Source organism: Lissotriton vulgaris, chromosome 6 (genome assembly GCF_964263255.1).
Source record: "Lissotriton vulgaris chromosome 6, aLisVul1.2, whole genome shotgun sequence".
Classification (NCBI taxonomy): domain Eukaryota; kingdom Metazoa; phylum Chordata; class Amphibia; order Caudata; family Salamandridae; genus Lissotriton; species Lissotriton vulgaris.
Window position 1 is genome coordinate 813,626,547 of NC_141694.1, and position 13,087 is coordinate 813,639,633.

The 13,087-nt window shown below is 42.3% G+C and overlaps 1 protein-coding gene across 2 annotated transcripts in view; it reads right to left on the reverse strand.

Annotated features, from left to right (window-relative positions):
* Positions 1-13,087, reverse strand: part of LOC147708035 (adenylosuccinate synthetase isozyme 2) — a 421,010-nt gene that overhangs the window by 337,144 nt on the left and 70,779 nt on the right. The window lies entirely within an intron of this gene.

The following is a 13,087-nucleotide window of genomic DNA, read 5'->3' on the forward strand; positions in this document are numbered from 1 at the left end:
AGTAACTGTAGGGAGTGGGCCAGATGGCGCCAATGTTTTGGACTAGATTTGCTGGTCGATATTTTGTTCCAAAGTTTGACCTCCGGACTACCTTCCCGGAAGTTGCGCAGTCTATTGCAGAGCTTAATGGACGCGCCTGCCTCGACGCATTGATGATCTAATAAGCAGAGTTCTAGCCTAACTTGTGCTGGTGATTTTGGTGGTTAATTTATTTAATAAGATGTGTATTACGCCCATTATGCTCTCATGCCCATATGGTAGGGAGTTTGTGATCTTAGCCTTCATCAACTTAAGCAGTGGAGTTAAGACTTGGGCCGAGTAGCTGTTTTGAAAGATTTACCGCGGCAACCTCCAGTAACAACGCTTTAGCCTTTACAGCATCTTTTTGCTTCATGAAAGAGTCTCTGGTGTCCAGGAAAATGCCCAAATATTTGTAGTGGGGCACTGCTTCGATGCTTTTACTGTTGAAAAACCACCCGCCTTCTTGCTGTTTCCGTTTGCCAAAATAAATATCTTTTGCCAGGTTCAGTTCAAGGGAGTTGTTTATTGTATAGGGGAGCAGTTCTTCGAGTAGCCTCTGCAGGCCTACCTTTGTGTGGCTAAGTAACACGAGGTAGTCGGTGTACAACAGGTTGCTGATACGGGTTCCATCTAGTTGAGGGGGATGGGAGTTAATCTTGTCCAGTATGGGGCATAGATCCAAGATGAACAGGTTAAAGCAGGAGAGGAGCCAACATGCAGCCTTGTTTAACACTGCTTGCTGTTTGAATCTTTTTTGAGACATGAGAGCCTTCACCCAACTTCATTCTAATCCAAGTTCGTGAGTGGAGTTGGATTATGGCTTTTAAGAGAGCGGGGATTTACCCCAGCTCTCTAATTTTTGCCATAGATGGCCCCGTGGCACCTGGTCAAAAGCCGCCTTGAAGTCGATGAAGCAGCAGTGAAGATGGTTACGTTGGACTGCTGCTTTCTCCATCATAACGGTTTGTGATAGTAGATTGCTTGTTGTGCCTGAATTGGCCGCAAAGCCAGTCTGGTTGAAGAGGAGGCACTTTGTTGTTTCTACCCAGGCTAAAAGCTCTTACTGTAAAATGCTTGTGTAGAATTTAGATTTGACGTCGAGGAGAGCTATCATTCTATAGTTTTTCTGGTCATTTCTCTTGCCACTTTTATAGATGGGGTGGATGATGGTGCCTTTCCAGGAATCCAGGATGTTGTGGTTGAGCCTGCAATATAAAAACAGGGGTGCCAGGTGGCCTGACCACGAGGTTACTTCCGATTTGAACAGGGCCTAGGGAGACCATTGGGACCAGGAGCGCCATCAGACCTGGCTTTCCTGATTATACACGCAATGGTATTTCTTAACACTTCTGGTGTCATCAACTTCTCCATTGTTGGGTCTTTTTGCGCCTCCTTTCCCTCGAATATTGATATATCCAAAACGGCTTCGACTAAAGTGATGGGCCGGTGTTACATATGCATCTGGCTCCAGTGGATGCGGACTCTGATTTAGATGATGGATGGGCACTTGGAAGGTCAATCCTGCTTAGGTAGTCGCTAAAGTGATTGGATTAAAAACTGGGTCCATTCTTCAGCACTTATATTTGCGCTGCAGTGCCCTCTGCCTCTTAATGGGCCTCTGTTCACAAGGGACCAGAATAACTGTGTTGGACTTCTTGCTAGCATGAACTAACTTCAGCAGAACTGATCGGATGCGGTTTGTTTGTCCCTGTGTATAGATGACTTGAAAGCTTTTTGAGCTTGCTTATAGTTGTTGAATAAGATTGCATTTCCTGGGATTTTCCTAGCCCGGCGTAAGGCCAAGTTTCTTTGGGATTTTAGCTTTTTTGTTGCGGGTAAGATGCGAGGTTGTGGTGTATCTTGCCGGGTACAGATTATGGACGGAAATTAATTAATTAATCTGTTTACAAGAGCTTCCCAGCAGTTGATGATGGGAACATCTTTTTCACTCAATAAGCATAGAAAAGAACTACATTTCTCCATGACGAAGGAGACGGCGCTGGACGCCCATTTCATTCTCCTTAAGTTCTCCGAGTTGCATCCTGATAGCATGTGTGCGATTGCCTGATGACGGGGAATGTTGGATGATAAAGTTATTGTTTGGGGTCGATGGTCACTCTCTCCTTGTGCTGCGATGCAATGGCTCTCGATTAAGGGGAGCATTTCACTGTTCTCGAATGTATAGTCCAGGAATGAGTAGGTTCGTCCATTAGTTCTAGTCCAGGCAGGGGGGAGTATTCATAGGTGAGCGACCGTTTAATACAAAGTAGCCCACTTTGCGGAGTTGGAGGACAGCGTATTCGCTCAAATTGGAGGGTCTGAGTCCTAAAGGTATTGTTTGTGCGGCAAGATGTGGGGGAACCACTGGAGAGGTGATCCCAAGATCCTCGAATGGGTTATGGAAAAGGTTTGTGTTAAAATCTCCAGAAATTAAACAGGGTGGACTGCCGCAACCGCTTAGAATGATACATAGGATTTCAGTCAGACTATCCAATTTTAATTGTTTCTCAGTGGTACACGGACAGATGCAAACATTGAGCAAAAGTAACTGGCTATCTGAAGTAGGACTTTCAACTACAATGCCAGCAACCTCGTTGACTTTACATTTTAGCTGTTTAATGCGTGAAGACAATTTAGTAGATACATAAATCGAAAGGCCGCCGCGCAGTCTGCCATACTTGTGCTGTCTTATGGCGGGCGACTTGAATTCTAGGTACCTTTCAATTGGTATGCTAGTTGCTGACCGGGTTTCCTGGAGAAGAATAATGTTTTTTATATAAATCCAAGAGTGTCTGGAGATTGGGATTTCGTCAAAAGTCTGTTATTGTTCCAGGAATATATTACTACATGTTCAGTATTAATAGATCATAATATGGGCAATATATGAAAATGTAATATTGTAATAGAAACTTAATTTTTATTTAAATAGATATTATATACTTTTCGTTTGCAGTGAAGACCGTAAAATAGGCACTATGTTTTGACCCCACCCTTTGTAACTGGCTAGTTTTTGTGTAATTAATTCTATTGGTGGGAAATGCTTCGCACTATATAATGATTTACACATATCCAATCATGGAGACCGTAATCATTTAAAGGAGTATTACAACCAGATGTTAGGGAGGAGACTTGGCTCTGGCAACAAGATTTGGGGGGTGTGTGACTGACATTTCACAAAATCACTCTAGCGCACCTCAGTGATCAATATGATGGAATCTGTTGGGGGTGGGTAGGAACACTGGAAGAGTAAACAGCAGGAGGTAAAAGGGGTACCAGTGAAAGACTGGTACATTGGTCATGAAAGAACACAATATTCTAATCCAGATGCCCCAGCCTTGGCTTCAGCAACTATAGTACCCAGAGCTGCAATTTAAATACGATAAGCCGGCCGCCATATTGAGGTGGTGCAGCCATGTTTAATTTCCCATGCCAACACAGTTGCCCCTTTTTTTGTCAAATACAAACTATGCAGGCCAGACAGCATTTTTTTCTTACCAAAGTCCAACCCCAAAGTGAGGTTTTGTTTTTTAAATAGTATCCCTGCTAGAGTGAACGTCTTCCCCCGGCGCATGAAGACATTGCATTTTATTTCCTTTTTACAGTATGGAAAGAAACATACCTATTGACCAGGCATCTGATGGATCGCCATAAATAGTGCAGACCTTCCAATGCCATGCCAGCAAGAAGGTATCTCACTAAGAGTGTTTCTGACAACTAAGGCAGCTGTGTCACGGACATTGGAAACAGTGATTCCCACGCCAATACCTGGTGATGCTCCACTGAAGCAGAAATATAAACGAATGCCTCAGTCACAGTGTTCCACTAATGACAGCAGATCCAGCCCATTTCACTAGTTGATAGCCTTCACTAAACTTCTGGATATAAGCCCCAACCACAGACAAGGGCACGAAATCAGGGTAAAGGAGTAAGCTCCTAGGTTAGCCCTGTTATTTAAGCATCAGTGTGCCAGCTCTGTCAACACCCTTATTCTCCTCTCCCTCCAAAGTGTCGGTCTGTCAGTCAGTCAGTACTGGTATTTCCAAAGTGCATTCCAATAATGTGCTAATAACTACTGCCAAGTGCAGTATAAGGCAGTAACTTTCATGTTCAAGTTGCACTTAAGATTTCGACTGAAAATCAAGATCTATTATTTACAGACATACCCAAATCACTAGAAATAATTTGAGATATCACAAAATGTTGGTCTCTGAGATTCCGCCGCCAGTCTTCTCATATCTATTACAAAAATTTCCTCATTGCATGTCAGAAGGCTTCTTCATAAAGATAAAAATTATCCTTTCGAATTTTACATGATGTAAAAAAAAGTGAATGGAATACATTATATCAGACTAAAGTTATCAGTGGATAATGTCTTCTGGGCTTTTACAGATACCATAAATGTATTCCTTTAAAAAATAAGGAGTGGCCTGGTTATGGCCTGAAGCAGCACAGATGAGGACTCTAGGGTGGCCACAAGCAGAGCTAAATATACCCTGCAGCTATTTTGATTGCAGTTATCACACGAAAGTGTAGTGTTACTCATGTCAGGTTGATAGCTATGACAACCGTGGCTGATGTCCTAATGAAATAATAAACAGCCCACCACAGGCAGTCATTTGGGACATATTGCTCTTTGGGGCAGCAAGAAAATAAAATAAAACAATAATGAAACAACTTAATTTTGGAAAGACTGAGTAGCAAAATGGGTAGCAGTGGGGGAATAATCTTTTGAAGTATGTAGCTCATGGGTCTGTCCCTTCTCAGTTGCTCAGATTGCAAGGCTGCAACATCGACATGAGCTGGGCAATTTAGAATTTCCCAATTTCCTATGACTCAGTGTGTCAGGTGGTAATATTTCAGTGCCTGATTTCATGTCTCATATGTGTAAGCAAAGGTTCACAGAACCCACTGCTTCAATGAGTTACAGAATACATTTAAAGCTAAATTGGAATTACAGTTAGAGACTTTACACATTTGATTTCTTCCCTGTGTTGATTATGCCCGGATGTACAGAGGAAGTCTGTTCAGACCTACCTGGATGAATTTGACGTCCTTTCCGGTTTGAAAAAGAATAGACATAAAATGTTGCTGTTTCCACTGCGGATTTTTGCCCGACTTAGGTTTCTGTTGGGAGTTGGACAAGTTCAGATACCATGGGCTAATGGTAGCCATGACAGTTAAGAAACAATACAGACACAATACGGGGAGGACCCTGGAAGGATTACACTCCTCTGTACTTTTTGGGATTTTTTTGCCATTATCAGTCATATGAAGAGTAGCGGTTGCCAAGATGGTGTTTCTACCTCAGTGACTCTACGTGGTGTGGAATTTGCTATGCCCTCTACGCCTAGAGACAGTCACAAACTCCTGATATCATTTGTAAGGGAGGGGAAGTGCAGTAGAGTTGCCTTAGATACCCTTAAATTGGACCAGGAGGAGGGGGGCTAGGCCTACCAGACATTGGGTCACGGATGAGAATAATTGGAAGAAGCTTCTTTGCATGGGACCTGCAATGGCACCTCGTTGAGCACTCACCCTTTGCAAGGGATCTGGAACGGAGGGAGGCTGTCTCCAGTTGGTCGGGCTATACCCTGGGGACAGGTGTATCACCTTCCAAGATCACAGAAGACGTTTAGAATTCTATTCTATTCTAGGAGTCTTATAAAGCACGTACTTACCCAAAGGCCTCCCAGTGCTAGAACAGTCAGCATCATATTAGTTCGCTCTCAACAGGACTAATTACCTTTAGGGCTCGTTTTGCTGGATGATGTCTAAGGACATTCATAAGAAGCTGAGCAGCAGCATTCTGCATGATCTGTGGACTATCACCAAATGAGGTGAGTTAGGAGAAGAGCGTTATCATAGTTGCGGTGGGAGATAAGAGTCTGGACAATTAATCTTCTGGCTGAAAAAGGAACAGGATTTAAAACCTTCGTAAGCTGTCCGAGGATACCAAATCAGGTGCCCGCAAGTTTTTTTGTTTGGTGCTCTATCGTGAGACTGGAATTTAGCCACATTCCGAACTTCTTTATCACCCCTTTGGGGCTGGGAAGTCTTGCTAAACAATCTAGCACGAGGAGTGGGGAGGGCCAGTTTTTGCAGTACACCAGGCTTGACAGGACCACCAGAGAGATTTGTGCTAGATTCCCTGAGACACCTCCACAGACAGAAACCCTTCCTGCAATCCTTAGTGTGGGCACAAGTGGACATTTAGTGACTGGACTCTATAAAGCTTCAAAAGCGGATAGAGTAAACATGACTTTCAAAGCCAGAGCGGCCTGAGGAGACTAACTAGATGAACACATCACAGATGGGGATCGGAAGAAGGCCTGCGTGTTGATAAAGGGGGGTCCCAGAAACGCAAGGTTGAAATAGATCCATTTCAACCACATTCACCCCTTTTAGCGGAGCAGAATCTATCGAGGCCGAATGGCCACTTCTCCACGGTGTGGGTCACGGGGAGCTTAATTGAATCTTGTATCGGTCTGCCCTGGGATCTTGGCCTGTTGGCAGGAGGTAGTGGCACGGCTGGGTACAGCATGAGGCCTGGGGGTTCACTTGTTGCCGAGGTCATGGCTGCCAGAACTAATTACAAAATTGAACATCAAAGAAAATGCAGTTTAAGTTTCTACATCTAGTGCTCATTTTATCAAAAAGATGGATAGCTATGAGGTGGTTGGGGACCAGAAGCCCAGTGGTTTGTCTTTGAGTCAAGAACACAACTGAGTGGGGGCTGGCTCAAGAAAAGCATATCAGACTATCCCTCAGGGACAATAGAATGGCAGAGGACTTGGCCCGCTGGGCAAATACTCTGGAGTTGTTTGAGGGGTACAAGACCCAAGCTGTATGGATGGTGCACAATCTCAGAGTGTGGATTATACGCTATAGGCATGTATGTTCAGGGCAGAGATCAGAGATGGGAAGATAAAAAGCAGTGCACCAGGGAACTTGGATATGCCCACGGACTATGAGACAATCGTTCCACCATCCATGTAAACAACACCTAGCACCGACAACGAATGCGTTCTGAAATGAAGGATATACAAGAGCAGATATGCAACACTGTTCTTTCAGTGTTCTATGTTCCCTGTCTATCTTGCAAAAAATGAAACAAATATTTTTTTTAAAGCTACATTATTATTTTTAAGAATATAATCAGAGTGGGGATTTGCTTATCTTGGTTTATCTAATCCTTCCTCTGACGAATCTTTCATTAAGAGTTTCTCTCCCTTTTTGAAGCAAAAATCAATGCAACAATCAGGTTTTCTGACTCTACACAAAATTCACTGTTCAATGCATAAATTAAGTCTAAAGCCCTCTCTGTCACACTGATATTATTAGAAAGAACAGGTGGATTTAGTGCATATGTTATATGGTTGCCAAGTCATTTACTCCATGTGTAGAGGTTTAAAATATTACAGACCCAATTCCTGTGAACTCTGAAATGAACCATGAACAATTTTTTTCCTGGGAATCTTTGCCCTTACCAAAACGTTATAATCCTAATAGATACGGCAGTCTTATAATTGATTAATTCACGACCCTGTCATTCAAACCACCAATGCACACTGGAAGCATGGTAAGACTATACTAGGACTATACTACAAGTACTTACATGTAGGTTGAAAATGCAACAATTTAGCCAGTGGCAACAAATATTTAACCAGTGGTAAAAGACTGTTGTGGGACAGCCATGAACGATACCTTCTTAATTCTCATGATCTGAGGTGCTCATCACATATTCTTCCCTGGAGCATGGGTACAACTTCTAAAACATTCATAGGGAATATTGGTCATTTATGTCATCAGTGCTTGTAATGTTTCTGGTACAGAGGCACAACCCTATATAATTCTTTAGTGAATCAAATCCACACAGCTAAGAAATATATGCTACATTATCAACTTTGAAGAAAGTTTTCATAAAAATTGCTAAAACACAATTAAAACCTCTGAATGCATGCTATACTTAAAAACTGAATTAGAAAATTCATAGCTTACTTTAAAACTGAACAATACTGGAATATAGGATGTTACAAAACTGTAGAATAACTATATCAACTTTTATCATTTTACAAGTTAAAGTAATTGAATTCAGCGAGCTCCTCTTTGGTCTTGTACCATACACGGAAATACCACTGTTGAGACACTCGCAACGCTCTCGTATTGCAGCATCCTTCGTGGGTTCTTGTGATGCACTTCTTTGCTGTCACCATTTTATTTTTATTGCAGATAATTACATGGGGAGAAACTAGCCGCACGTGGGAGAGAGGCATTTCACACTGAAACACATAATACAAAAGGGTAACAAGGGACCTCAAAACTTGGCTCTTCGATAGACCTTTTCCTTGATGGACCGGAAACTGCATCCAGCCCTCCTCCCCAGCACCTTGAGACCCTTACGGGTCAGCAATCACACTTAACAAGCACCTGATTGATTGAGAACAAACAAAGGCTACCAAGTTCCGACTGATCTCCGCTTCCCAGGAAGGTGACTCCAGATTCTGAGGCCTTGGCATGAGAAGACCTCCATGAAAGTTATGGATTCTTTTGTGTTTGGAATTGCCAAAGGATGTTTCATTTGCCTCTATTCTCTCTTCCTTTGGTGTAGAGGTTTTCTTTAAGGTAGCCGGGAAGGGTGAGGAGGAGCTTTGTGTGTAATGCAGGCGGTCTTCAAATGTATTCCGGCTTCGAGGAGAAGCCAGTGGAGGATTCTTAGGAGGGGAACAATATGCTTTGATTTTATTTTTGAGCCGTGGATTGGCATCCTGGCTTCTTTGAGAGGCAAGCTGTGGCATAAACAATGACTAAGTGGTGCTAGGGTATTTTGGGGGAGTTTAGCTAACAGATCTTTGCTGCTGTCACGGTCTGACACAAATAGGGCTTTGTGATCCTTCTAAAATGAAGATCGGGATAACAGGTTTACAAGTGAGGAGGATGAAAAGTTGTAAGGAGGCAGTGCCAGCAATTTTTGATATGCGAAGTTATTTTGTTTTATTGCCCATGATGAAGAAACTTTGCTTTGATCGAATTTAGTTTTCGGAAAAACCCACCCAGTATGTTGTGTGTTTACAGAAACTTTTAGGATTAAGTTTGATGGGTCGAACATTTTCAAGTAAAGTTGGGTGCGCTGATGCATGCTAATTCAACTTTCCTCGATACTTATGGCAAATGGCTCAATGTAGAACTTCTAACAAATAAGAAGATAGAGTTGATCCTTAAAGAGCTCGTAACAGTATTGTAGATCTGATAAGTCCATCTTTACGAACTGTGACCTTACTAACCAAATGGATGAGAACCATTTCATCAGTCTCTTTTTTCCCAATGCGGAGGAGAGAATGACGAAAAGTGCTCTATGACCAATGATGCCAAATGCAGCTAATCCACAGACATGCATTAGTCATCCATAGCTCGGGGAATATCATCTAGTATTTGAAAGGATGCCGACAACAGTGCAGTATGAGATGTATATATATATATATATATATATATATATATATATATATATATATATATATATATATATATATACACACACACACACACACACACAGACACACCCAACCCTGAATTCAATAGCACATATATATGCTATAGGATATACATAGATATATAATATATATACAAATTTGGAATGAAATAAAGACCTGCTAATACCACGGAAAACTGGAGTCTGTATCCGTTTCTTTGGCTGTGTTCCGGCTGGGCGCTGCAAAGTGATTCGGAGGTGTGGGATATATATATATATATATATATATATATATATATATATATATATATATAATTCAGGATTGGGTTTATTTAGTGGGGGGGGGGGAATGGTGCTGTTATCAATGATTTTGTCTATATATTGCGCATAGGATTCTATCAGATTGGCCGGAATGGGGTAACCTGTGTGCGAGGTCATCTTCAAAGCTGGCATGTTTTGGATAAAAGAATTTCCATCTTGAATATTGTATATAGTAGATGATCTTGGTGGCATTACTGGATAGACTGAGTGATTTTTTATTTATTGTGTGGTTTGTAAATTTTCAATGAAGAAGAGTTTGACTATGTAAGAAGCAGTAGCAACTGAGTATGGTATGGTGCATTTATGGACTAAGTCTCACTGTCCTTTTTAAAGAGAAATCCACAAGGCCAATGAAATGAATCCATATACTTACTTGCACAATGCAATGCCATACAAGTTGTGAAATTAATTCAGCTCCTAAAAAGCAGTTCCTTTCTGATTTGCAATTTTCACTCGATTCTCAGTGTAGATACTCTCAGAACCCATGTGGCTCAACACATTTCAATTGCACGTTTACGAAGTCCCTACATTATTTTAGTAATTAACATGTCTGCGATAGAGCTCTGATAAATGCATGTTCACAACTTCAAATCCTGGAAAGGCCAGCTCTGTAAACCTCTTCATTCGTTGTCAACATATTCCAATGACCTATTCAGTAGGTTGAGTGTTTACAGCAGTGATCTGAGTGTAACTTGCTGATAATGGTTACAATGGCAGCAAGTATCTAGAGGTGGAGGAGACCATTTTTTTTATGTCGGCTGGATCATCACAAACGTCTAGGTTCTACAAGAGGTTTGAGTGCATGGGTCCAGTGGAGATCAGAATACAAAACCAAGAATGTAATGAGTAGGATGGTCATTGCAAGAAGTTATTGCATCAGCACGATGAACAGAAAGTTCTTATACTCCACATTTCTTCTGTATTACACATATTTACAAACTGAGGTACAGGAAGATGCAGTGATGTGTCCATAATTAAAATGTTAGTCATGAGTCAAAATGGAGATTATACCCATGTTTCTCAGTTACGTCAACATTAGTACAACTGAATACTTCATTCAAATTTGAATTCGGAGATAGTATAAGGACACTGGAGACAATTTAGCTGCTGCCCAACCAATGACTTGCAGACCACAATGCAGCTAATTTTCTCAATTAACACGCAGCCCGATGGCGTGCCCTCACTGATTCATTCAAAACATAGGGTGGCACTCAACCTGCACTTTGAATAAAGAAGCGGTGGCCTGCAGTGTCAGAACGTGGGCTGCGCGTGCAGCTGTTTTAAGCGTGGAGCGTTTGAGCTGTGTCATATCTTGCTGCATGGCCCAATATCACTGAGCTGATCTACGCCCCTGTGTGCCAGATCAGAAAGGCAACATCACCTTGGTGGCGAACTGTGTGCAACTGTCCACAAGCTCAGGCCTTGGCATGCCAGGCCTGAGCTCTTGGATTTCGCTTGCTGCCTACCCTAGGACATGGGCAAATAAACACTGCCAGTTGCTCCACAACTCTCAGGCAGGGCAAGTCTCAAATTGTTCAGCACAACAGGCCTGTTTCAGCTGGATAATGATCATAAGGGATACCAACTAAAGGCTGTTCTTCGGTTACAAATAAATGTGTAAACATTTTGTATTGCATGAGAGCCAAAAATTCAGGACTCATTTTGCTGCACTTCACTTCTCCAACACTGGTCTCAACATTGAGTTGGGCGAGAGCATATGGAAATAACGTATAAGCAGCTGGGCATGGTTGTAACTCTGCACAAGGTAAGGTTGTCAACACTTAGACACATGATCTATGTAGGCGCATCCATGGAGTAATGTCAGTTACCTAATTTCAAGTTGCTTGGCATATGTGAGCATTTACAGCATGGTGTGAATCGTCTGCTGTTCACATGTTGCGAGCGCATTATGTTGAGGTTGCAAAGGCATCACTTTATAGAAAGGGTTCGGTGTGTGAGAGCTACTCGGGACTATCTAAAGAGGCCCTACTACTTTTGTATGTTGTAGGCACAAAGGACTTGCTGGGTAGTAGGAAGTGGTCCCTGTACACGGTATGCAAAAGCTCGCTGGGCAGGAAGCAATGGGCCAAGGGCAAGCACAGAGTAGTGAGAGTTGGGACAGCTTGTGAGGTGAGAAGCAGATGGCCTAGAGGCACTTGTGTACATAGTGAATGATAAGCAAACTAGATAGGATTGTTGTGGATAGGTCATGGGACCACTGCGAGCAGCACATGACTGCTGTGTTCCTACGTAGGTGGTTCACTATATTTAGAACAGTACTAAGAGATTTGCTCAAGTGGGGGCAGTGTAAGTAAAGTGGAGCCCGCTGCATGCTCACTGGGAATGACTTTCACTTTGTGCTCTCTATTAGCCCTTCGAATACCATGGGGCATCCTGCTACCGTCCTATTTTTCAATGTTCAATGTTTGCACTGACTCACACATCCCGATTTTGGTGGGCTCTAAGCGAAATCGCTTCTTGCACCTATAAACACGAGGAGGGGGTGTTGACTACTTTTCTTCTGCTCCCCCCACTCCACCCCACAACAAAACAAAAAAAAAAGACAAAGAAACAACTAAAGACGTTCCAAACAGAGGACCAGTGGTATTTCTCATGCTCTCTTCGTTCCCATCAAATAAAGATTTAGTGCATCTGGGAACCTCTAAGTAGCAGATCAAGAAATAAATAAGAAACAATACAACTGAGAAAAAGCAACAACCATATTCTTAAAGCACAAAAACTAAGTTTACCTTGTCCCGAACCATCAGATCAGAAAAAGGGTATTATTCACTTCCGTTTCTCCCGACCTGTCCTGGGGGGGTTGGATTGTTCAGAGCAAACATTGCAAACAGTGTGAGGCCACAATGATGCTCATCACAGGTGACATCTGAACATAGGCATTGCGACACCACCCTTTACAGGTTTCCGAATCATTAATTCAGGACTTAACATTGCTCTTACTGCAGATATTGAGAATTTTGAGATTTGGGGATACTGCAGGATTCCAAAATGGCCTCCGCGGATCCCCAGAAAAATTAGTCGTTACTGCATAAATTGCGAATTTCACACCCAATTTCCATAGTAATTTTTCATATCACAGTTCATCTGCATAAGAGAATGTTGCCAGCCTCCAGCTGCATTTTGGGGCTGTATTTCTACGTTCCTTGTGATTGCAGAGTTAAGCAGGACCAGTGATCGGGACCTCAGTCTCTGCACCTGACTGTCAACCAATCTATGAATGTATTTATTTAAGGGATGCAAAACCCCAAACCAAAAGGC